This window comes from Acinonyx jubatus, chromosome D3 (genome assembly GCF_027475565.1).
Source record: "Acinonyx jubatus isolate Ajub_Pintada_27869175 chromosome D3, VMU_Ajub_asm_v1.0, whole genome shotgun sequence".
Lineage (NCBI taxonomy): Eukaryota > Metazoa > Chordata > Mammalia > Carnivora > Felidae > Acinonyx > Acinonyx jubatus.
In genome coordinates this window covers 26,312,379-26,335,348 of record NC_069392.1, presented here as the reverse complement: position 1 = coordinate 26,335,348, position 22,970 = coordinate 26,312,379, and the positions used below count along the sequence as shown (strand labels likewise).

At 53.0% G+C, this 22,970-nt stretch overlaps 1 protein-coding gene across 5 annotated transcripts in view; it reads left to right on the top strand.

Moving 5' to 3' along the window:
* Nucleotides 1–22,970, top strand: part of KIAA1671 (KIAA1671 ortholog) — a 202,077-nt gene that overhangs the window by 157,112 nt on the left and 21,995 nt on the right. The window lies entirely within an intron of this gene.

Here is a 22,970-nt window from a genome sequence, read left to right as displayed (position 1 = left end):
CACAGATATTCCAGCGGTAGCCCTCGAGCCAGCCCCAGCTGCCCTCTTGGCTTGTGGGGTTTGGGGCTGAGACGAGCAGGATATGGTCCACCAATCTCAGTGCATATGGGCTCCCTTTAGACCAGGTGGATGGAAACCCAAGCTGTTCTCATGCCTTTTCCTGGAAACTGACCAGGGAATGCCCCTCTCCACCCCTACCACCTTTAGAAGCGTAGTTACTGGCATCTCTGGTTCTCTGGGAACCTTCCAGTGGGAGGTATCCTTATTGGTGTCATCTGGACATGTGGGGGCTAGAGGGGTCTGCCTGGGTCTTTTCCCTGCCCTCCTGCCTTCCTTCCATATCCACTCACAGATGACCCTTGAACAACATGGGGGTTAGGTAGGTACGGTGACTCCCCAAGCATTCAAAAATCCACGTTTAAGGGCGCCTGGCTGGTTCAGTTGATAGAGCATGCAACTCTTGACCTCAGGGTCGTGAGTTTGAGCCCCACATTGGGTGTAGAGATTGTTTAAATAAATAAATTTTTAAAAATCCACTTATAACTTTTTACTCCCCCCAAACTTAATTACTGATAGCCTACTGTTGACCAGAAGCCTTGCCGATAACATCAATAGTTGATTATCACATATTTTATATGTTATATGTATCATACGCTGTATTCTTGTATTCGCTTCAGCAGCACGTATATATACACTATTTTCTTACAATAAAGTGAGCTAGAGAAAAGACTGCAATTAAGAAAATCACAAGTCAGAGAAAATACATTTACAGCACTCTGTTTTAAAAAAAAATCTGCATATAAGTGGACCCGCACAGTTTAAACCTGTGTTGTTCAAGGGCTGACTCTATTAACAAGTATTTTTCAAGCTCCTCCCCTGTCCCAGGCACTGGGAAGGATGCTGGGGAGACAGTGGTGTTTGGGATGAACCCCTCCCTCATGGAGTTTCCAATGGGCCACAGGAAGACAACAGCCTAAGCCCATGTGCACCGTGACCGGTGAGGAAGAAACAAGAGCTAACTCCGTTCATTTAGAAAGGACTGCCTTTTATTTGGAAGTGGTGTTTGTCATTACTTGAGGGTGTTACAATAATCCCCAAACCCATTTTGGATTTTTTTTTTTAATGTTTGTTTTTCAGAGAGACAGAGACAGAGAGCGTGAAAGGGGGAGGGGCAGAGAGAGAGGGAGACACAGAATCCGAAGCGGGCTCCAGGCTCCGAGCTGTCGGCACAGAGCCCAACGTGGGGCTCGAACTCACGAACCGTGAGATCATGACCTGAGCCCAAATCGGACCCTTGGCCAACTGAGCCACTCAGGAGCCGCTCCCCCACCCCCCAACCCATTTTAAAATGAACTCTTTTTGGGGGTAGGTGGGTCCTGACTTAGCAGATTAAAGCGCTGGCAGTGTAGTAAAGCCCCTCCGGTTGGTCTTTCCTTCCCTCTCTCCCTCCCTCCCTTCCTTTCTGTGAATTATCATGGCCATGAAACGCTGTCCTCCACTCATCTGGCGCCAACTTCTCATATGCCGGGTGTCCCCGAGTCTAGGCATGGCCAAACCTCAGCCTGTGTCTCACACCTGAGTTGTCAGCCCCTTTTACTCCGCGCTTCAGCCAAAGCAGATATGCCCCCAACCCTGGCAAAGCCCTGACAACACAGGACAGCTTGGTGGTCTGGCACCTTGGGTTTGGGATTAGACTCGACCAAGTTCATCCTGTTTCTGCCATTAATGTGTGGCGTGACCTTGGGCAAGCGAATTAACCTCTCTGAACCTCGGTTTCCGTGTTTGCAAGATCAGAGTGATAATAATAGTACTTACATCGTAGAGTTTTTGAGGGGATTCATTGTGAGAGCGTCTTCCTTTCTCTCTCCCCCTCTTTTTTGGTACGAGTAGCTAGGCTTTTAAATGCTTTGAGTTTTTCCCTCTTCCAGACCTTCACCACTTGGCTGAATGATCCCTTCTCCCTGGAAAGCTCTTGCCCCGGCCCCTCATCTTTACTTCTTGCCAGCGTCCCCATCCTCGAAGGCCCAGTTCACATGCCTCCTCTTCCAGGTAGTGTTCCCTGCTTCATCTCCCACCAAACTAATCTACCCTCACCACGTGTATTTGCCCACCCATCTGGCCCCCCTGACACTCCTTTGATGGGACTAGCGTCCTGTTTGGTAAATGTTGTATCGACTCCTGGCCCCTGGCTCTCTCTTGGGCCCAGTTCAACAAATGATACTCCCCCGCCCCCGGGGCCCCTCGGCAAGCTCCTAAAGCAGTTCTAGAATTTGGCAAAAAAAAGAGTAGTGACTTCGAGCTGGGATGCTTTTGCGGAGTCCCGTGCCTTCCCTGTGAGGAGCATCAAACTCGCTGAAGCAAAGTGAGGGTGATTGTTATCTCCAATGTACAGTTGAGGAAACTGAGGCTCAGGGAGGCCCAAGGAACTTGCCCAAGGCTCCCACTGCTAGACACCTGGGGCAAAGCGGGGCTCAGAATCCAGGCCTGTGTCCCCACTCTGAACCTCCTTCCTCCCTGAGAAGCCCTGTGCAGGCCTCACTCGCTGTTCATCAGCCCCACCCTTACCAAGGTCCCCCTGTGGCTAAAAATATCTGGTGATAGTTCCGTGCAAGAATAGAGAAGGAGTGGGGCGCCTGGGGGGCTCAGTCGGTTAAGTGTCTGACTTCGGCTCAGGGCATCATCTCAGTTTCTGGGTTGGAGCCCCACATCCCGTGTCAGACTCTGTGCCTGGAACTCAGAGGCTGGAGCCTGCTTCGGATTCTGTGTCTCCCTCTCTGCCACTCCCCGACTCGTGCTCTCTTTCCCTCTCAAAAATGAATACACATTAAAAACAAAAAAAGAATAGAGAAGGAGCAAGGGTGTGTCCCCCTTGGGAGGTCTGTGACCTCTGTATTCAGGGGGAAATGCCCTTTTACACTCACAGTGCTTGACTAACCTGCCTTTTAATCCCCCTGGACCCTGGCCACCTTGGTCCAGGTGCAGCTAGGAATCCCTTACCTTTAGGGACAGCGAGTGGGTCCCTGAAGGTCTCCAGAGCCACCTGACAGCCACAAGGCCCACCTGAAGCCTGGAGCCTAGTGTGGGTTCCCTAATTATTGCTGGAAACCATCCCTCGCCTGTCAACACGCTATAAATAGGGAGCCGGAGGAAGAATAAAAAAATGCCGCTGGCTCTTTTCCCCAGTGGGGGTGGGTTGAGTTAAAAAAAAACATCGGACCTGCCGCTTGTTGGTGTTGGAAAGCCTGAGGGGGTGGAGGGCGGCTGCAGTGGCCGCAGCCCCAGGCCCGGCTACATTTCCCATTGTTTCCATTCCCATTGGCAGCACGGGCTGCAGAGCTGGGTTTTAAAGATGAAAATCCTCCAGCCACCTGCCCCTTGGGCGGTGACCGTGACCGTGATTTCTTCAAGGCTCCTTGTGGCCCCCGCCTGACCGTGTCCCTGCTGACATGTTGCAGGGACTTGGCGTAGGAACATTTTGGATTGGGAGGGACTGGTCCTGGTGATGCCCTAAACAGACGCCTGTGTCCTCTTTGAACACTGCCACCGCCAGCTGTGTCACCTGCCCGGCCCACTTCCCCTGTCTGGGCTTCTGATCCCTTGTCCCTAAACCGAGGGTCCCAGGAAGCTCTAATGTACTCAGTGGAGAACTCAGGCTGGGGAGCCGAGCCATCCTCTGCCAGTGCTGCGCGTGAGAGCGTGCACCCGTGTGCGTGCGATTCTCTTTACAAACCGTGTTAAAAAAAGCGGGGGGGGGGGGGGCGCCTGGGTGGCTCAGTCGGTTGAGTGTCCGACTTCGGCTCAGGTCATGATCTCCCGGTCCGTGAGTTCGAGCCCCGCGTCGGGCTCTGTGCCGACAGCTCAGAGCCTGGAGCCTGCTTTGGATCTGTGTCTCCCTCTCTCTCTGCCCCTCCCCTGCTTGCACTCTGTCTCACTCTGTCTCTCAAAAATAAATAAATGTAATAAAAAAAAATTAAAAAAAAAAACATCCCAGTGAACACAGTCAGAAGGCTACCTCTGAGAAAAGTCAGCTTCTCATGGGATGGAAGGTCCTTTGTGGGGTAGAACGTAATAGTAGTGTCAACAATAACGATAACAGGTGTAGTCCTCAAAACCAGGCATGCGATCAGAGAGGTGAAGCACGTTGCGCAAGGCCACACAGCAGGTGCGTGGCAGAGGCAGGACACAGCCCAGATCTGTCTGACCTCAGATCTACCACGAGCCTTGGACTTCCACATCACGTAGCTTTTCCAGGGTGTGCTGCTCAAACACACCCCTTGCCTGCACTTCTTTCTTTAAAGAATCACTCTGCCTTTCCCAGCCTTGCCCCAGACCTCACCAACAGATCACTGAAATGTTATTTATGATGAAAACTTCTGAGGACAATAGCAGTTCCCAGGGCCAAGGCTGCCACTGTTGCAGCGTTGCTTAAAATAAGTGGAGGGAGGTGCCTGGGTGACTCAGTCAGTTAAGCATCCGACTTTGGCTCAGGTCATATCTCACAGTTCGTGGGTTCAAGCCCCGCGTCGGGCTCTGTGCTGACACGTTGGAGCCTGGAGCCTACTTTGGATTCTGTGTCTCCCTCTCGCTCTGCCCCTCCCCCTCTTGCGCTCTGTCTCTCTCTCAAAAATAAACACACATTAAAAAAGAATGTTTTTTAATGAGTGGAGGCTAGGAAGCTAACCTAGGAGACAGGATTGAATCTCAGCCACCCTGGTATGATTCCCATGTGTCCCTGTGCACATCTACCTCCCTTTGAACCCGTTTCCCCATCTGGAAAAGAGGATACGGAAAGTGGAGACTGTGCTCCCCTCCCCCAGTGGGAGCAGAATATCGGAGGCTCCCAAATTTGGTTTTCACATTTGAATTTTTTTTTTAATTTTCTTAAAAATTTATTTATTTTTGAGAGACAGAGAGAGCATGAGTTGGAGAGGAGTGGAGAGCGAGGAAGACACAGAATCCGAAGCAGGCTCCAGGTTCTGAGCTGTCAGCACAGAGCCCGACGTGGGGCTCGAACCCACAAACCGTGAGATCATGACCTGGGTGGAAGTCGGATGCTTAACCGACTGAGCCACCCAGGTGCCCCTGGCTTTCACACTTGGAGATGACATTTACGAATGCACCCGGGAAAGGGTCTTGCATGTAGACAGTTGGTGCCCAATCAGTGTTTGCAAGTCAGAGAGAACCCCATGCAGCAGTTTGGCAACCAAGAAACTGGATGAGCCCGGCAGACCTCAGCCCCCCGAAGGTCCTGGGTGGGTTGTGTCCCGCCCTTCAGGGATAAAGTCAGCACCTAAGGCTTGTGCACTCATTTCGTGTTTTTATATGGGGAGCTGCAGATTTGAGAGTGGGCAGTGGGGATGCTAGACTTAGAATGTGATTTGGAGCTGGGGTGCCTGGGCGGCTCCATCGGTTAAGCGTCCGACTCTTGATTTTAGCTCGGGTCATGATCTCATGGTTCCTGAGGACAGGCCCCATGTTGGACTCTGTGGTGATAGCCTAGAGCCTGCTTGGGATTCTCTCTCTCTCTCTCTCTCTCTCTCTCTCTCTGTCTCTCTCTGTCTCTCTCTCTGCCCCTCCCCTGCTTGTGCTGTCTCTCAACATAAATAAATAAACTTAAAAAAAAAAAAAGAATGTGATTTGGGGAAATGGGTGCTTCAGCCTCAACTCCTAAATCAGCACACCAAACGTTAAAAACACTGTCTGTAGCAAAAGCAGCATTTAGAGCGAAGCAAAAGCAGCATTTAGAGCGATAGTCTGCCTCCAGCCCATTGCACCGGCCTGTCCGTCCTCCTGGGTATCCTCCTGGCTGTCACCCCCACCCCCTTCAGATCTCTCCCCTCAAATGTCTCAGAAGAGAGATGTCCCCTGACCCTGACAGCCCTGTTTAAAATTGCCCGCCCCCCCCCACCAACTCCTCCTCCTCTCTGGCCAGTTTTAGTTTCTCCCTGGCACCTATCACACATTGCGGTATAATCTGTATTCTGTGCTGTGGTTTGTCTGTCTCCCGTGCTAGAATGTCAGCTCCTCCCAGGGCAAGCACCCGCCTTCCTCATTCCCACTGCTGCGCACAGTAGGTGCTCAGACAAATGCACACAAGGAGGAAAGGCTTCCTGTGTGCCAGGCAGGGCATTTGTACTGATTATTGCATTTAATCTTTAACAGCCTGGAGAGGTGGGTACTCCTGTCTCTATTTTCATAGATGAGGACATTAGAACGCGGTACCTTATTAGTGCTTTAGTACCTGGGTACCTTCTTTGTATTATCTACAGCCTAGGGCTTGATTCTTCTCTCTTTCCTTCTTCCCTCCCTCCTTCCCTTACCCCTTCCGTTCCTTCCCTCCTCCCTCCTTCTTCAAACATTCACTGAGCGCCTACATTGTGCTGGGCCCAGGGTTTGGCCCTAGGAAGACAGAGGTGAACCCGATACAATCCCAGCCTCAGAGGTGCTCAGTCTTGGGGTGGGGGCAGTCAGAGCTGATACAAACCCCCTCTGCCCCGGTCCTGAGCACTCTAAGGAGAGCTGTGAGTAAGGATGCATGCTCCCCTGTGCTGTGGAGAGCTGGGTTTTGAAGGTAGGGTAAGAGTTTGCCTGCAAAAGAGGCAGGGACAGGCATTCCAGGTGGAAGGTTGTACCAGCTGAAGCAGGATATGTGCGAGGAGGAGGGAGCAGGCACCGTGAGCAGCAGGCATTGGAAGTGTCCTGGGGCTACAAGTGCCCGAGCAAGGAGTTTGGACTTTCTCCAGCCAGCTTCAGCTCCGGGAGGGATGTCTGCCCAGGAGCTTCCAGCTCTCCTGGGATTTTTGCCCCCGGACCCTGGCAAAGGCTTGCCGCGGTGGGGAGGCTCAGCTGAGGTTTCTGCCCTGCCCAGGATTCCCCGCAGTGTCTTGTGTCTCGATTGCCTCTCACACCCGTAATCGCTTGGGTTTACCCTCTGGAGAGGGTAAGTTAGAGTTAAGGCCTTATTTTCTGGAAGCTTAAGGGTAGTCTTTGCCGTAAGAATCAGACAATTCCTATAACTTCTGCCAGCTCCTCTGGGTGGGGTGGCGGGGCGGGGGTGGGGGGAGGTTTGGGGTGCTGCGGTGATCTATACCATGGAGTCTGAAAACACCTAATTACTAAGAGCTCCTTGTATCATCCTCTTTGGCTCTGTGTCTCTTGCTGGTTTCTGAGCCAGAGAGAGATGATGATTCGGCCTTACGAGCATCATAATCATTGCATTCATTTCCTGACTACCTACCATTTGTCAAGCACAGCGCCCAGCCCTTTGCATAGGTCATTAGCCCATGCGACGCTGACATCGCTGCTGGGCACAGGAGTGATTCCCTGCTATCACTGAGGCTCAGAGAAGTGGAGTGACTTACTCAAGGCCACACAGCTTCTAAGGGCCAGGGAGCCGGGATGGGAGTCCGGGTCTGTTGCGGCCCCGAGACACCTGCCAACCTGGCGTCTCTTCCCTGAATCGCTGGGACCTTCATGGTCTGCAGCTAACATCCCAGCCCCTCCGAGGCCCAGAGGCCTGGGGCACCAACCCTTCACTTCTCTGTAGGAATTCACTGAAGGCGCAGACAGGCAGCAGGGAGGAGGTGAGCTGCATATTGATTTCTTGGGACGCTGGTCGCCATCTCTGCCTTAACCCTGTCGCCTCCCCTTTCCTGGAATTTCCCTTCCTGCCTCTCCCCCATCTCTTCCCCAGCATCTTGCCTCCTCCCCAGCGCCCTTCATCCTCACCTCTCCCCGAGGTGGGACGGTGGGGACCCTTCGCACATTCTCTGGCCAAGCTGCTGGTGGCAGAGGTCCACACCATTGCTGAGTCTGGAAGTCAGGGCTCCTCCCAGTTGCCTCCCTCAGCTGCCAGGTCCTGCTGGCTTCAGCTCCTTTCTTTTTTCCTAAAGCCTTGTGCTTCTCAGTCCCTTTGGTGTGCCCTGGGTCAGGCCTCCGGGGTCTCTCACCTGGATGGTGGCATAAGTGTCCTCTCCACTGCCTCCCCCCCACCCGGGTTCCTCCCTTGCCCCCTGCAGTCCATCCTGCACACAGCCACTGGGGTGTTCTCTTCCGCTTGCAATGATGCTTCTGATGTATACATTGTCCCTTCCCAACTTAAAGCCCTCCAGCGGCTCTCCATATCACTCCCAGGATAAACATTCCCTCAAGGCCCCACCTGGCCTCGCCCCTGCCTCACTCCCCTCACTTCTGACTTGATGCCCAAGGAACAAATACTGTGTGTATTAAATAAATAACTGCCTCCCTCCTTCCCCTGGCTAACTCCTACTCCTCAGGAAAAGCTCAAGAGTCACCGCCTCCAGGAAGGCTTCCTGACCTCCCCCATGCACTTCCTCTGTTCTGCATCCATTTCAGTCCATGACCTTTCTGCACACACCCTGTTGACATGACTTGCTTATGTGTCCACATCCCCGCTCGATTTGAAGCTTCCCCCCCACCCCAGGGCAGGTGTCTGAGGCACCCATGGCATCCTTAGCAGAGTGCTGGCATACAGTAGGTGCTGAATAAGTGCTTGTTGTCCTGGGTAAACTCCAGGCAACTTCTGAGCCCCCCTTCTGTTAGGAAGTCCCAGAGCCCACGGCTTGTGCAGCGGACATGTTTTTTTCCCTCCACCTTTCCCCTCATCGGGCGGTGGTTGTGTAGAGAACGGGGCCCAGCAAGCCCGAGCAAGCTCTGGATGATATCCTGACCCAGTGGCACAACCCCAGTGATGACCCCCATTTTACAGAGGGGGAAAATTGAGGCCCCGAGAAAGTGACCCACTTCAGGGCGCACAGCTCATAAGAGGCCCAGCCAAGGACTCGAGGTCTGTCTGAGCTCTGATGGCCCCTTCTCTGTGCTGAGCCAAGGAGGTGGGTCAGGGTGCAGTCCCCGCAGGACCAGGGGGTAGAAATTCTCTGGGTAGCACTGCCCGTGCTATGCCCGGGATGTTCCCCCACCCACCCCCACCCCCACTCCCTTCTCTGGGGCCTAATCCGCCTGCTGCCCTCCTGGGCGTTCGCCTCTTGGCTGTCTAGCCCGGTCTCATATAACACCAAGCCTGGGAGACGGAACCTGGCTGGCAGCAGTTAAATACCTGGGCTTGGGGTCTGGGGCCCACAGAGCCGTGACATTAGATAGAACCCACTTCACAAGTCGGTGGGAGAACCTTCGGGGGCTGATTCAGTGAAGCACGTTGCGGGGCGCCTGACCACAGCACGCTCACCCAGGATGAACCCAAATGCTGAGTGCCTGGGTGTGGCCCCCACACTGAGGTGGGCCTTCTGTAGGCTGCACATCCTGAACACATGTCAGCAGCCTCATGGTCACCAAGTCTGACTTCCTAAGCCCTGCCAAGTGAACTCTGACCCCGAGGACGTTCTGGGCTTCTCCAGTGTCCCCAAAAGCCTGCATGGGCCCCGGCTGCTTCCAATGAGTCTGTTGTTTTGTTTGTGGGCTTGACCGAGGTGTGGTGTCTGCCCTGCCCGAACTGCTCTCTGGGCTCTGTTGGTGGGCCCGTCTTTTTCAGGCAGCTGATAAGCTGCTTTGAGTGCTGCGTGGGGCCTGACCCTTGCATCCTGGACCCCCAGCTGAAGCCGTGAGCACTGTCACCAACTGGAGACCCAGTGAGTCATGCATGTGCTGAGCAGACAAGAATACCACAGAAGGCAGATCCCTGACTTGGGATGTTTTCCAGGGCCTCTGGCTTACCGAGGGCAGGATCAGGAAGCAGGGGGTGGGTTTAGCTTTGAGTTAGAACAACCAGCACCCTGGGCCCTGGGCAGGGTCTTTGAACAAAGCCACAGGCTGGGCTGGGCACCAGAAGGAAACAGAGCTCTTGGCTCTGTCCAGAGCGATGGAATGTCAGCCCAGCCAAACTGGTTTTCTTCCTCCACCAGGCCTGGGTGTTCAACAAAGGAGCCACCGTGCCCATTGGATGACAGTGAACTTCCCGGCTAGGCCCCTACCCCTGCCTGGGCTCCAGCCCAAGGAAGAGGCGCTCCATTCAGGTCCCGTGCTCTGAGCTCTCCCCTTCTCTGCACACCAGTCCCTTGTCAGCAAGGAGGGTGCTGGGCCTCCCGTGCAGCACCGCTGTGCAGGCTGGATGGGACGGACAGGGCCATCCTGTGCCTGTCCTGTGCCTGGTGCCACAAGAGGCCAGGCTCTTAGTAAAGATGACATTCTGCTTCCTCCCGCCTCACCTTTGCCCAGGCTGTTCCCTCGCCTATGCTGCCTTCTCTGTTCATCCTCTACTGGCCACATCTGACCCACTTTTCAGGGTCATGTCGCACACCCTCCGTGAAGCCCTGTGTCACCCACTACCCCGGACCCTATGTGCCCACTCCCCCTCCTCCTCTGTCTCAGGCCCTAAGGTATCTGGGATATTTTATTATATCAGGCCCTTTATTAATCATAGGGCCCAAGATGACCAAGGGGGCAATTTAAGGCAGACTTTTCTGCTCCTTGCTCTTTTTAACTTTATCCACCAGGGCTTTGACACCTTTCCATATCAGCATTTAAAATTTGACTTCCATTTAAAAAAAAATTTTTTTTTAATGTTTATTTTTGAGAGAGAGAGAGAATGCGTGCGCATATGAATGGGGGAGGGGCAGAGAGAGAAGGAGACACAGAATCCGAAGCAGGCTCCAGGCTCCGAGCTGTCAGCACAGAGCCCGACGCGGGGCTCGAACTCACGAACCGCGAGGTCATGACCTGAGCCGAGGTCGGACGTTTAACAGACCGAGCCACCCAGGTGCTCCTCGACTTTGGTGATTTTAATGGCAACACAGTATTGCCTTGGAGGGATAACCCCTGGTTTATGCGTCAGATGCCCTTATGCCAAGGCAACTGGGTTTTTGCTGTCACCAAAAACAGCGCTACTGTGAACATCCCTGGGTGTGTGTGTGTGTGTGTGTGTGTGTGTGTGTTTGTACGTTTGTGTACAGTTGTGTATTTCCGTGCGTGTTTTTGCACGAGTGTTTAGCGTCGTATGTGTTCTTTGCGTGTGTGTACTACGTATTTCGTGTATATTCATGTGTGTTTTGCGTGCATGCATCTGTGTGTGTGTGTGTGTGCGTATGTTTTGTGTTTTTGCATTCATGTGTCTGTTTTGCAGACACATATTTGTGTATATGTATTTGTGTGTATTTGCTCGTGCGTGTCCTTTGGCCTATGTGTGCACATTGGTGTGCTTGTGTGCGTAGCTCGTGGACAAGCCACCGGGAGCAGGAGTGGCACGGCCACGTTGGGACATCGGGATGTGCTTCTCCACCACAGATCCCGCAGAGCTGCTGGCGTGTCCTGTCCTGCAGGGGGAGCGACGCCGGGAGCCCCGGGGACGAGGCGTGGGGACCCGAGGCAGTGGACAGGCACACCCAGCCTCCTGCCTGTTCGTCAGGTCCACACCTATATGTCGGGGCTACAGTTCCCTCACCTGACAAGTCGAGCTCCGGCCTGAAATAAACATGACAGGGACGTTTCGACGTGTGATGTTTCAACAAAAAAAGAACTCAAATTTGGCTTAGACTGTTTAAAAAGGAGCCAAGTCAGGATGGGCGGGAAGCCAGTCCCATGAGGAAGAAACGCAAGGAAACCTAAGACAACTATCTATTTATACAGAATTGTACATGGTGAACGTCTATTTTTTTTTTATTACTAACCACAAATGTGACGAAATTCAAAAAGAGGTAGAATAGGGGCGCCTGGGTGGCTCAGTCGGTCAAGCGGCCGACTTCGGCTCAGGTCATGATCTCGCGGTCTGTGAGTTCGAGCCCCACGTTGGGCTCTGTGCTGACAGCTCGGAGCCTGGAGCCTATTTCAGACTCTGTGTCTCCCACTCTCTCTGACCCTCCCCTGTTCATGCTCTGTCTCTCCCTGTCTCAAAAATGAATAAAACGTAAAAAAACCCACAAAAACCAAAAAGAGGTAGAATAAAAAATAGGTCTCCCCGCCCCCCACCGCCCCTTCCAGAGACCAGTGTTGTTATAGTTTTCCTGTGTCCTTCTCCAGGATCCTGTGCCTTTTCAAATATCCACATATATTTGTGTTTTTACATAGAGAAGAATATGCTTTTTTCCTCACAGACAAATGGCAGCCGCCTTCCACCTGCTGCTGTGTGCCTTGCTTCATTCACGTGCTAATAAGGGCAAGGGGGGCGTTTCAGATCAGTGCATTTATATCTGCCTTATCTCTTTTAACACTTACTTTTAACAATTAAGTAGTATAGTATTCTGGGTCATGGCTGTTCTGTCACTTGGGTTAAACACATTTAAAAAAAATTTTTTTTAATGTTTATTCATTGAGAGAGACAGACAGAACGCGAGTGGGGGGAGGGCAGAGAGAGAGAGAGAGAGAGAGAGAGAGAGAGGGAGACACAGAATCTGAAGCAGGCTCCAGACTCTGGGCTGTCAGCACAGAGCCTGAGGCGGGGCTCAAACTCGTGAACCGCGAGATCATCACCTGAGCTTAACCGACTGAGCCACCCAGGTGCCCCTAAACACATTTTTAAAAACCCTAAATTCTCTTTTCCCTGGGTGCATCTTAACCTTAGAACTATACATCTTTTATTGACAGAAGCTTAGACTTAAAAGGGAAACTGAGGGGCACCTGGATGGCTCAGTCGGTTAAGTGTCCGACAGCCCAGGTCACGATCTCACGGTTCGTGAGTTCGAGCCCCGTGTCGGGCTCTGTGCTGACAGCTCGGATTCTGCTTCAGATTCTGTGTCTCCCTCTCTCTCTGTCCTTCCTCCACTCATGCTGTCTCTCTCTGTCACTCAAAAAGTAAATAAATGTTCAAAAGTGAAAAAAAAAGGGGGGGGGAGACTGAATTTGTCTGTTTCCACGCAAAGGGCATCTCAGTACTTCTAGAATGTTCTATGCTGCTCTTCTCTCCTGCCCCCTGCAGGAAGGTTTCTTGTTTTTGGAGGATCGTCTTCCTTCCCTGGATTAATCTCTCCTATTTTGTACCTTAAACAAATCCACTTTCACAGTTTGCACCCTGAACATGGTGTTTGAGTTTGTCTTTAAAAGTAATAAAAATTAAAATGTAAGGGCATATATAAAAACAGATGGTCTGAAGATGTATCAAGAGTCTGAGTAAACAGTAATACCATTCATGGGCATTAGAAAGGGAGCAGGGGATCATTTATGAATTCACTCATTCATTCATTCATCCGTCTATCCATTGTCAGTTGCTTCCTGAACGCTGTGGCCATCTCAACTTGGCGCTGGGGTTTGAGGGTGAATGGATGCCCCAGTGCCTGCCCTCAGGGAGCTCACAGTTTAGAGGAGACAGTCAGACAAACAGTAAGCACAGCCCAGCCTGTTAAGGTCTGTGATGGGCTGAGCATGGCGGGGGGGCGGGGGGGGGGTGGAGCATGGGTCCCAAGGAGAGACTGAGCCCAGGTGCAGATGGAAGCAGTCAGGAGAGGCTTCCTGGAGGAGGTGATGCCTGAGCTGTGTTTGAAGGACACATTCTGGCCAGCGGCTGACAGACTGTACCAAGAAGTCTTCCAGAGGGTCATCTCTTGGGTGGCATTTCAGTAGGAGTTGGCAGAGTGGGGGTCACAGGTCCTAGACTCGGAGCCTGACCACCTGGGTTCGAATTGGGCTTCTCCACTCCCTCATGGGACCCTGGGCAATTTTCTTTCTCTGTGCCTCATCTTCTACCTGCTTCTTACGGTGGTTGAGTGGACAAAATATGGCCTCTGGGCAGGCAGGCAGGGCCATATACGTGTCTGTTGGTGGTGTTACTGTTCTAGGCATTGAACTAGATGACCCACGTAAGGAATTGACTTGTTCCCAGACACACTGTTGGTGCCCCTTAAGTGTTCACGGTTATTACATTCATTTCTACCTCTTAACCACCTCTGACATCCAGAGCAGGGCCCTAGGGTGTCATGGACTTCTGGAGTCTGGGGGAACCCCACCTCTGCGGCTCACAAGTCCTGGGCCCCCCGACCCCACCCCAGCCCAGCTGTCATTTCTATGTATAGCCTCAGAGGCCGTCAGGAAAGCCAGGAAGCCCTCGCTATGGAGTCTTGCGGGCATTCCCAGCCGAAGCCAAACACGCCTCTCCCAAGCACCAGCTGCAGACGTGTGTTCCTGTCACTTTGGGTGACGCACTTGTCCCGTGGAGACGGCGTATCTCTGCCAGACCCATCACCTTGCAGCCGGCACACCCTGGTGGGGGGCTCGGCCCCGAAGGGCAGTAGGTCTGCTGGGCCGAGCTGGGGTCCAGCTCATTGCGTTTCGTGGTAGAGAGGAGCGGCTGACTCGTGGCCAGGTCAAGGGAAACACTCTGGGGTCTGGCTGAGGCAGCTCCTTCCGGCCCCCAGCTGAGCGGTGGGACTCTTTGGCCTCATGAGGGCCAGATAGCACATTATTAACAGTGTTTGTTAAAATGATATGTTTTGGGGGGAGCCAAACAGTGGACATCACCATCATCAGGCCAGGTGCAAGCTCTCACCAGACATTGCCCAGAATCCTCCCAACACCCCGGGCATCCTCCCCATCCCCACCGCACAGATGGGAAAGTCGGGGTTTGGAGACGTTCGAATCACAGCCAGCAAAAGGCTGGGCTGGATTTGCCTCTTTTCTGCCGAGTCTTAGGACCTGTCCTGCCTCCAACTTGACAGAGGTTAGTGGAGCAGGTCGATTTCACACCTGCAACCTACAAGTTTGTGGTTTAGGGTTGCTAACCACCAGGGGCTGTTAGGTTATCCAAAGAGTGTTTATAACCACTGGGTCTAATCTAGCCCCAACGGAAACTGAGCCTCAGAGAAGGGAGGGGCTTGACCATGTAGGGTCAAGAGAGGGGGAGCCATGGCTGAGAGTAGTATCTGTGCCCATGACCCCAGGTCAGGGGATGGAGTCCAGAACAGGTGTGTCTCTGTGGGCGGGACCTCAGAGCCACAGTCCAGGTGGGTCCCTCAGGTCCGGGCACACATCCTCCTCTGCTTCTCGGTCACTCTTGCCCATGTGTCGCTCTCTGGTTATGTGTGTCCCCGTGGTTTCTCTTGCTCTCTTGCTGCTCCTCTGTCTGCTTCCGTTTGCCCGTCTGTCTCTGTCCTTCGCTCGCTCTGGCCTCCCTTCTCCACCCCAAGCTTGCCACCAACCTTCGAGATGACCTCAAGATCTTCCTGCCCCACTGACTGATGCCTGTGGCGGGTCCCGAGTGGACTGTGGCCAGGTGGCCAGCCCACACCCTGAGCCATGCCCCCATCCAGGCCACCACACCTGGCCTCACCTGACTATACCTGCACCGTTGTTCTCGGAGCCCATTGGGAGGGTTCAGCAGCTGGTATCCTACCGACTTTCCCTGGGAAGTGCCACCCCCACGCTACTGGGCAGGGCAGGGGCAAGCCTGGCTTGTGCTGTAGCCCTAGGTGGCATTGTGGACATCCCCTGCGGGGAGTCCACAGGGAGGGGACACTGTGTGAGTATGTGCTGGCAGCACTGGGCATGTTCTAAGGGCTCTGCCCGGCCCCACTCCCCATCGAGTTCCTCCTGTCTTTCCCTCTCCTTTCCTGTCCTTCCCTCCTTCCCTCCCTCCTCCCTTCCTGCCTTCCTTCCAATGTATTGAGCAGTTACTAAGTGCCAGGTCCTGTAAATAAGCACTGTGAATCCAAAGGTGAGAAGAAAATGCAACTCCCACCCGCCCCCTCCCCATTTTGGAGATTCTTTTTTATCTCTGGAGGGACAAGCATCCAACAACTCCCACAAGTGATGAGAACCTCCAGCCGAGATCGGGGGCTCAAGGAGAAAACTCCGGCCAGGACTCAGACTTGGGTTAGGACAGGCGCCCCCCTCTTCCGCCCCCCGGAGCTGACGTGCGGGACCTGGCTGGGCAGAGTGAACAGCATGGGCGAAGGCCCGTGGTGGGAAGGTGCATGGTGGATTTGGGCGTCATTGTGGCCGTGGGGGTGGGGGCCGGGGGGACGGGTGAGGATAAGCAGATGTGGTGAGGAGAGTGGACTCTGGACCTTGGGGTTCAGAGCAGACTGAAGTAAGACGGACAGTGCTCTTATGAAGAGAGCCTGGGGGCGCCTGGGTGGCTCAGTTGTTTAACTGTCCGACTCTGGATTTTGGCCCAGGTCGTGATCTCATAGTTCGTAAGGTCGAGCCCCTCATCGGGCTCTGCGCTGACAGCACAGAGCCTGCTTGGGATTTTCTCTCTCCCTTTCTCTTTGCCCCTCCCCTGCTCGCGCTCTCTCAAAATAAATAAACTTAAAATTTTTTTTTTTTAAAAAGAGCCTGGACCGGGGCGGGCACAGTGTGGATGTGACAACTCCAGCTCATCCTTGACCTGCCGCCCCCCCCCCCCCCCCCGCCCTCCTCCCCTTCCTGGGCCTGTGACCCCACGACAGAGGCTGCTAGAGATGGACTGTAGTGACAGGCACAGGCCAGGGAGTCGTGAACCCTGCAGGCCAGGCCTGGCGGGCATCCCCCCCCCCCCCCCCGTCTCCGGCCCTTGGTTTTCTCATCTGTGAAATGATCGCAGAGGACCCCAACAAGCTCTTATGTCAGACCAGGGCCAGGAAATGCAGCATGGGCTGTGGGGAGCACCGGCTTGGGCGCCAAGCAAACCCAGGTTCAAATGCCAGCTCCCCACCACGTAACTCCGTGACCTCGGGCATGGCAGGTCGCCTCTCTGGGCCTCAGTCTCCTCCCCTGTAAAACGGATCCATGACATTCCTACTACATAGGGTTGTCTGGGAACACAGATGGCAGAATGGAAGAGTACATCGCCAGCCCTCAGCCCTCAGGAGTGTTCGCCCTTGACATTGATGTTGCTCTGATTTCTCGGTTGTGTAAGGCTGACCTGAGCTCGAGAGAGGAAGGCGCTGCGGGCCCTCAGGGGCAGAGACGGAGCAGGTGTCACCAGCCAGCCGCCCTGCGCAGCTGACAGTGTAGAGTTGCAGACGGGGGAGGGGTTGCACATCTTGAATTGCTCCGAACTGCCCTGTCAGCTGAGCCACTGAGCGCCGTCCTGACTCAGGGTTCTTTTCCTAGGTGGACGTGTCAGACACCCCAGAATACACGCAGGCGTGGTAGTTTCTCTTCTCCCCGCCTCCTCCCTAACGCCGTTGCTTTTTTGGTTAAGTTCGCACGTACCCACTGCAAAGAAAAGTTATCTTTGGAAACACCTTCCTCCAACAAATATTTATTCAACAACTACCATAGACCGGGTATCGTTCTAAGTGCTGGTGGGGGGGCAGCACTGGATGGGACAGTCCCCATTTTCACGCAGCTGGCCGTCCAAAGCGCATCATAGATCAGGGATCAGCCAGGTGCCTGTGGGGCCCAATCTCGCCAGCCACCTGTTTTGTAAGTAAAGTTTTATTGGAACACAGCCACACACGCTGACATGTTGCCTGTAGCCCAGTACTTGGGACACAGACTGAATGGCCCCCAGGGCCCCAAAGACTGACTATCTGACCCTGCATAGAAAAGGTTTGCCCGGTTCTGATACGGATTAACACATAAAGATTTCTGATTTGTTCTTCCCTCACGGTGCGTGTGCAATACGATCGTATTGGAGGCGGGATTGAATGGGTTTTATTTCATTTTATTAATTTGATTGTCTGATTGTACTGGGATATAAAACTACAAGTTTGGATATTAAATAAAACCATCATGAGTAATAAACACCCTGTTTATCACTCCTGTCTGTTACTCCCCACAGACAGTTCCACTGTTAGTGGTTTGCCGTGGGACCTTCCTCGTACGTTTATGTGTTTGTTTTTACGAAACCGGTGTCATAAGACACATACACACGTGCCGTTGTGTTACCTTTTCTTTTTTTTTAAATGTTTGCAAGTATAACACAGGTATCTTTCTCTGACAGTAAACATTTCTTTCTGAGCATCATTTTCCCTGGCAGTCTTTATTCCATTGTGTGGATACACCAGATTGCATTCCACTGATCCCCATCTTACTGGACATCTAGGTCATTTCCAAGATTTTGCAGTGGTGTCTCCAGTATTTTGCAATGATATTTCCAATACTTTGCAATATTTGCTCTCCTGCAGGGAGCCTTCATGTTCGTAGATCTTGGCAAGTGTGTCTAATGATTTTCTTGAGATAAATTTCTGGAACCAGAATTGCTGACTCGAGGGATATACAGGTTTTTAAATTTCAGGATGTGTGTTATGGCATGTTTAAACACGGCCCTTAAAGGCGTGTGTTAGCCTGGCCTCGCCAGCGTGGCTATTATGAAGTTATCCATTATGGGCTCTGGGCTAAGACAGTCATCTTTGCTTATAAGACCAGGGCCCAGGGTCTTCATGCACCTGAGGCTTGGGACTTGGTGAGCTCCTAGTCCGAGCAAGTGTTTTGGTTTTTTTGTTTGTTTGTTTTCATGTTTATTTATTTTTGAGAGAGTGATCAGGGAAGGGGCAGAGAGAGAGCGGGACGGAGGATCCAAAGCAGGCTCGTGCTGACAGGACAGAACCCGACGCGGGGCTCAAACTCACGAACCGGGAGATCTTGACCTGAGCCAAAGTTTGACACTCAGCTGAGTTGGCCACCCAGGCGCCCCCAAGCAAGTGGTTTTTAAACCTGCCAAGTTCTTGAAATTTTTGAGAGCATTTTCACGCACATTTCCCCATTTTTGCATACACTTCCTCATCAGAGCCTCTTGAAGCATCCTGGGAAAGTTGGGGGCAGGTGGATGTTGGGGGCTGGAAGGAGCATGGGATAGGAACCCTGTGTCCCAGAGGTGCCCGCACTGCCTCTCGCTCACTGTGAAAACTAAAAGCTAGACAGTAATTCCTGTCTCTATGCCTCAGTTTCTCATCTGAGAAAGGTCAACCGAATTGACTCAAGAGTCCTTCTCACTTTAAAAAAAAATTTTTTTAACGTTTGTTTATTGTTGAGACAGAGAGAGACAGAGCATGAACGGGGGAGGGGCAGAGAGAGAGGGAGACACAGAACGTGAAACAGGCTCCAGGCTCTGAGCGGTCAGCACAGAGCCCGACGCGGGGCTCGAACTCACGGACCGCGAGATCATGACCTGAGCCGAAGTCGGCTGCTTAACCGACTGAGCCAGCCAGGCGCCCCGAGTCCTTCTCACTTTAAATGATAAGATTTGGTCATCCTCATGTGACAAATGACAACTGAAATGCGGCTGTGGGCATCGGGTGGCTGTCCATCGGGGATGCACGTCAGAAAAGACTGGCACGTGTTCCAGACGGGGGACTCACTGGGACACACGTGTGTCATTCATTAGTTTGTCATGTGTATTGTCGGCATCTACTTGCCTGTGGACAGTGAGGGTTTTTGTAGCAGCCTGGTGAGGCAGGCCTGAATTGGAAGAATATCCTGCCTTAAAGCTAATTAAAAGTCTGACTTTGGGAAAGTTTTCATTAGAGTTTTGGGGCCTTTTGGTGGTTGATCTCGAGGCCTCGCAACCCGGGGAGCAAAGCTCAGGCCTCACTTGATTTGAGTGAGGGTCTGCCAGAGGGAGGAGCCATGAATAATTTGCAGTGCATGCAAGGTTCCCAGGATACTCATTGGAGAAAGTGCTGATAAACAGCTCGCTTTCTTAAGCCTCATTGACAAGATGAATCCCCCTAGATAATCCTACCCCCTGAGTTACTCCAAACTTGGGGGTCTGTGTTGAAGAGTGGTGACTGTGATGGCATTCCGCCAAATATGTAACGTTTGCTCTTTGGTCCAGACAGCAAGGCACAGAGAGGTTAAGTAGCGTGCCCAAGATCACACAGCTACTATGTAATGAATCCAGACATTCTGGCTCCAGAAGCAGGACACGTCCAAGGGAGACTGAAAAGAGGTCAATTCTAATTATTACACTGTGGGAAGTTCTACAGCAGTGCCGTCCACTAGAACTTTCTGCAGTGATGGAAATGTTCTGTATCCGTGCTGGTCAACATGGTAGCCACATGTGGCCATGGAGCCCTTGAAATGTGGCTGGTGCCACCGAGGAATCCTTTGTATTTTTTAATTTTAACAAATGTACGTTAAGTTTAAATAGCCACATGTGGCTAGCAGCTATGTATTGCCCAGCACAGATATAGAGACTTGAGATCTAGGGCATGGTGAGAGCCGTGGGGCTCCTGAGCCAGCCTTGGTAGGGGTGAGTTCAGGGAAGGCTTCCTGGAGGAAGAGCCCTCAAAGTTGAAATCTGAAGGTTAGCTGGGAGGCGGTGGCTGCTCCAGTGGGTCTGGAGGTGAGAGAGAGTGTAGCCAGGGGCACATGAGGGGGGAGCAGCCAGTGGGAGGGCCCAGGATGGGCAGGAGATGGTGGGGAAGGAGCCCAAGTAATGATGATCCCACAAGCCACTTTGAGGCGTTTGAACTTGAGCCTGACGGATGTGGGCGATGAAAGGGCTTTGGCAGGGACCTTGCGGGCCCAGATTATGGTTTTGTAAGTATAATGGGAGGAGCCAGAGGTGAAGGAGGCAGGGAGACCCTGGAGCTGGCCAAGGCCGGACAGAATGTTCTGGAAGGAGACTTTGAAGGGCCGGGTGTTGATTTGATGGTGGGAGTGAGGGAGAGAGGAGTCAGGGGTGCTGCCCTGGGGAATCTCGAGTCTGGCATTAGGCGGTGCAGGGAGAAAGCGTGTATTCCTGCCTGTGGTGATTCCACATCCCTGAGTGTAAATCCTAAATCCCTTCAGGGGGGCCCACAGACCGGGATGGATGGAGACCTACGTGTCGTTGCTGAACACCATTGACATCCAGCCCCCCTCTCCTGCCCTGGTTCCGCCCTCGGCATCCTACCCACCCGGCCGTTCTGATTTCCAAAGGCCCCACCTCCACCTCCCTTCTCCATCCCTGAGCAATGAAAGACCCCCGTCCTTCCGGGGGAGGGACATGAAAATGGTTCTGAACACCTGCAGCTCCTGTCCCCTCAGCTTGGTGATTTCCGGAGATTATGTCCTTGAAGCCACAAAACAACCCCCGTTTTTCTAATGGGGAAACTGAGGCTCGAAAGGGTGGCGTCACGTGGCCAGGCCACACAGCTGAGACAGAGCGGAGACAGCAGCACTCCCCTTCTGCCTGAGCTGTGACACAGAGCCGTCACCCCTCTGCCTCCCACCACGCTTGGCACACGCTGCCCCGTATCCAGCGTGCAGCTGTCTGCAAAGTGCTCAGGACAGCGACGCTGAGGCCACCGGCAGCAACCCCCTAAGGCCCCAGCCTCTGGCTTCTGCATCTGACCCGTGTAGGGGATTAAGTTAGGGAATGCCTGATTCTGTGACATCTTTGAAAAACAGTGAGCAGCTGGGGATGTGCTCAGATGGCGACTTCCATTCCTGGGCCCCAGGGAGAATTGTGTGCAGGGTCCAGGGCATCTGAGAATGTCAGGTGATCTCTCAAGGCAAACATGTCCCCAGTTTCCCCGAGCGGGGACTGACTTCATCCCTAAAGCGTGCGGACAGCCACCCCCACATGCTGCCCATGGGCCTGGAGATTGGGCAGACTGTCCCAAGACTGGCTCGCTCATCAGAAGCCAAAGCCTTAAAAATATGCCACCCCTTGACCTGGTGATTTCTAAACTTAGGACTCTCTTCCGTGGGAATAATCACAGACATGTGTCACCGTAGCCTCGAGGACATTCGTCATGTTGTTGATTATAACAGGGAGAAATGTTCAGCAACCTAAATGCCCAACACTTGGGGATTGGTTAAATGAACGAACGGTGCTGAGTGCATCCAGTGGGATCTTCAGCCATTAAAGATGAGGCGTGGATGGGCGCCTGGGTGGCTCAGGTGGTTAAGCGTCCGACTCTTGAATTTGCCTCCATCATGGTCTTGCAGTTCATGGGATCGAGCCCCCCCCCCCACCCCCACCCATCGGGCTCTGTGCTGACAGTGCAGAGCCTGCTTGGGATTCTCTCTCTCTCTTTCTGCCCCTCCCATACACGCACACACACACTCTTTCTCTCTCTCTCTCTCAATAAACAAATAAACGTAAAAAAAAAGAAAGAAAAAAGATAAGGATGTCGATGAATTGGCCCAGGGAAAGTTCTGGATGGGACTATGCCAGAATGTTGTCAGTGGATGAGGGGTGTTACTCTTTGCGCGTTTCTATCATTTCTAAACGTTTTACAACAAACACGTGTTATTTTGTTACCTCGTCAAAGAAAAGCGTTCTGCAGGCAGTGGTGTTGGGGGTGTTCGGACATTAGCTGTTGTTAGGGTCTTCGAGTGTGGCCGTCTGTGAGGTGACAGAAGGCTTTCTTCTGAATGCCCATGCTTGCATATATCCCCGCACAGCATCCCCTGGAGCATTGTGGGGCACACAAGTGTCCCCAAAAGCTGAGAGGAAGAGAATGGGGAAGTGGGTAGGCATAGGAGCCGTCACGTGGGTCCTGTCCTTTGCATCCGTGCACTTAGCCTGGCGACGGTGTCCTCACTGGACCCTTGTAGCTTCTCTGGGCCCCAAGTGAAAACCCTGAGGTCATACAGCTAATAAGCATTTCCCCGGGCCTGTGTTCGTTCTCCTGGACCCTATAAGCTTGTTCAGCCAAGGACGGTTCCGCAGAAGCCGCGGAAAAGCGTAGCATGTAAACTAAGATGATAGAGCATCTTGACCTTGAAGAGCACATCGGCTGGGTCACAGAACCTCAGGGGTTGTGTCTGCTGTGCTGCGATCCCCCACCCCCGGTTCCCTGGTGCCTGGCACATAGTAGGCGCTCAGTAAATACCTCTTGAGGAAATACCTTCTATGTCAAACTTTAGCTGGTACCACAGTGAGCCCAGCATGGGCAGGAAGGGTTCGGCAGGAGGAGAGATCGCCGTGGGTTGCAATGGCTTTGGCTGAGGAGGATGGGAGGAAGAAGGAGGGGCGCAAGCAAAACCACAGAGTTTGGGATGTGGGAAGCTTGTGTGGGACTCAGTGGGGAGGTCCGGGAGGGTGGGAGGAAGGGTTTGTTTGGGGCAGGAGATGGCACACTGGAGACGAAATTTGGGGCTCCATTACAAGGCATGTTGGGATTTCAGCTGGAGGGCACTAGGGAGCCACT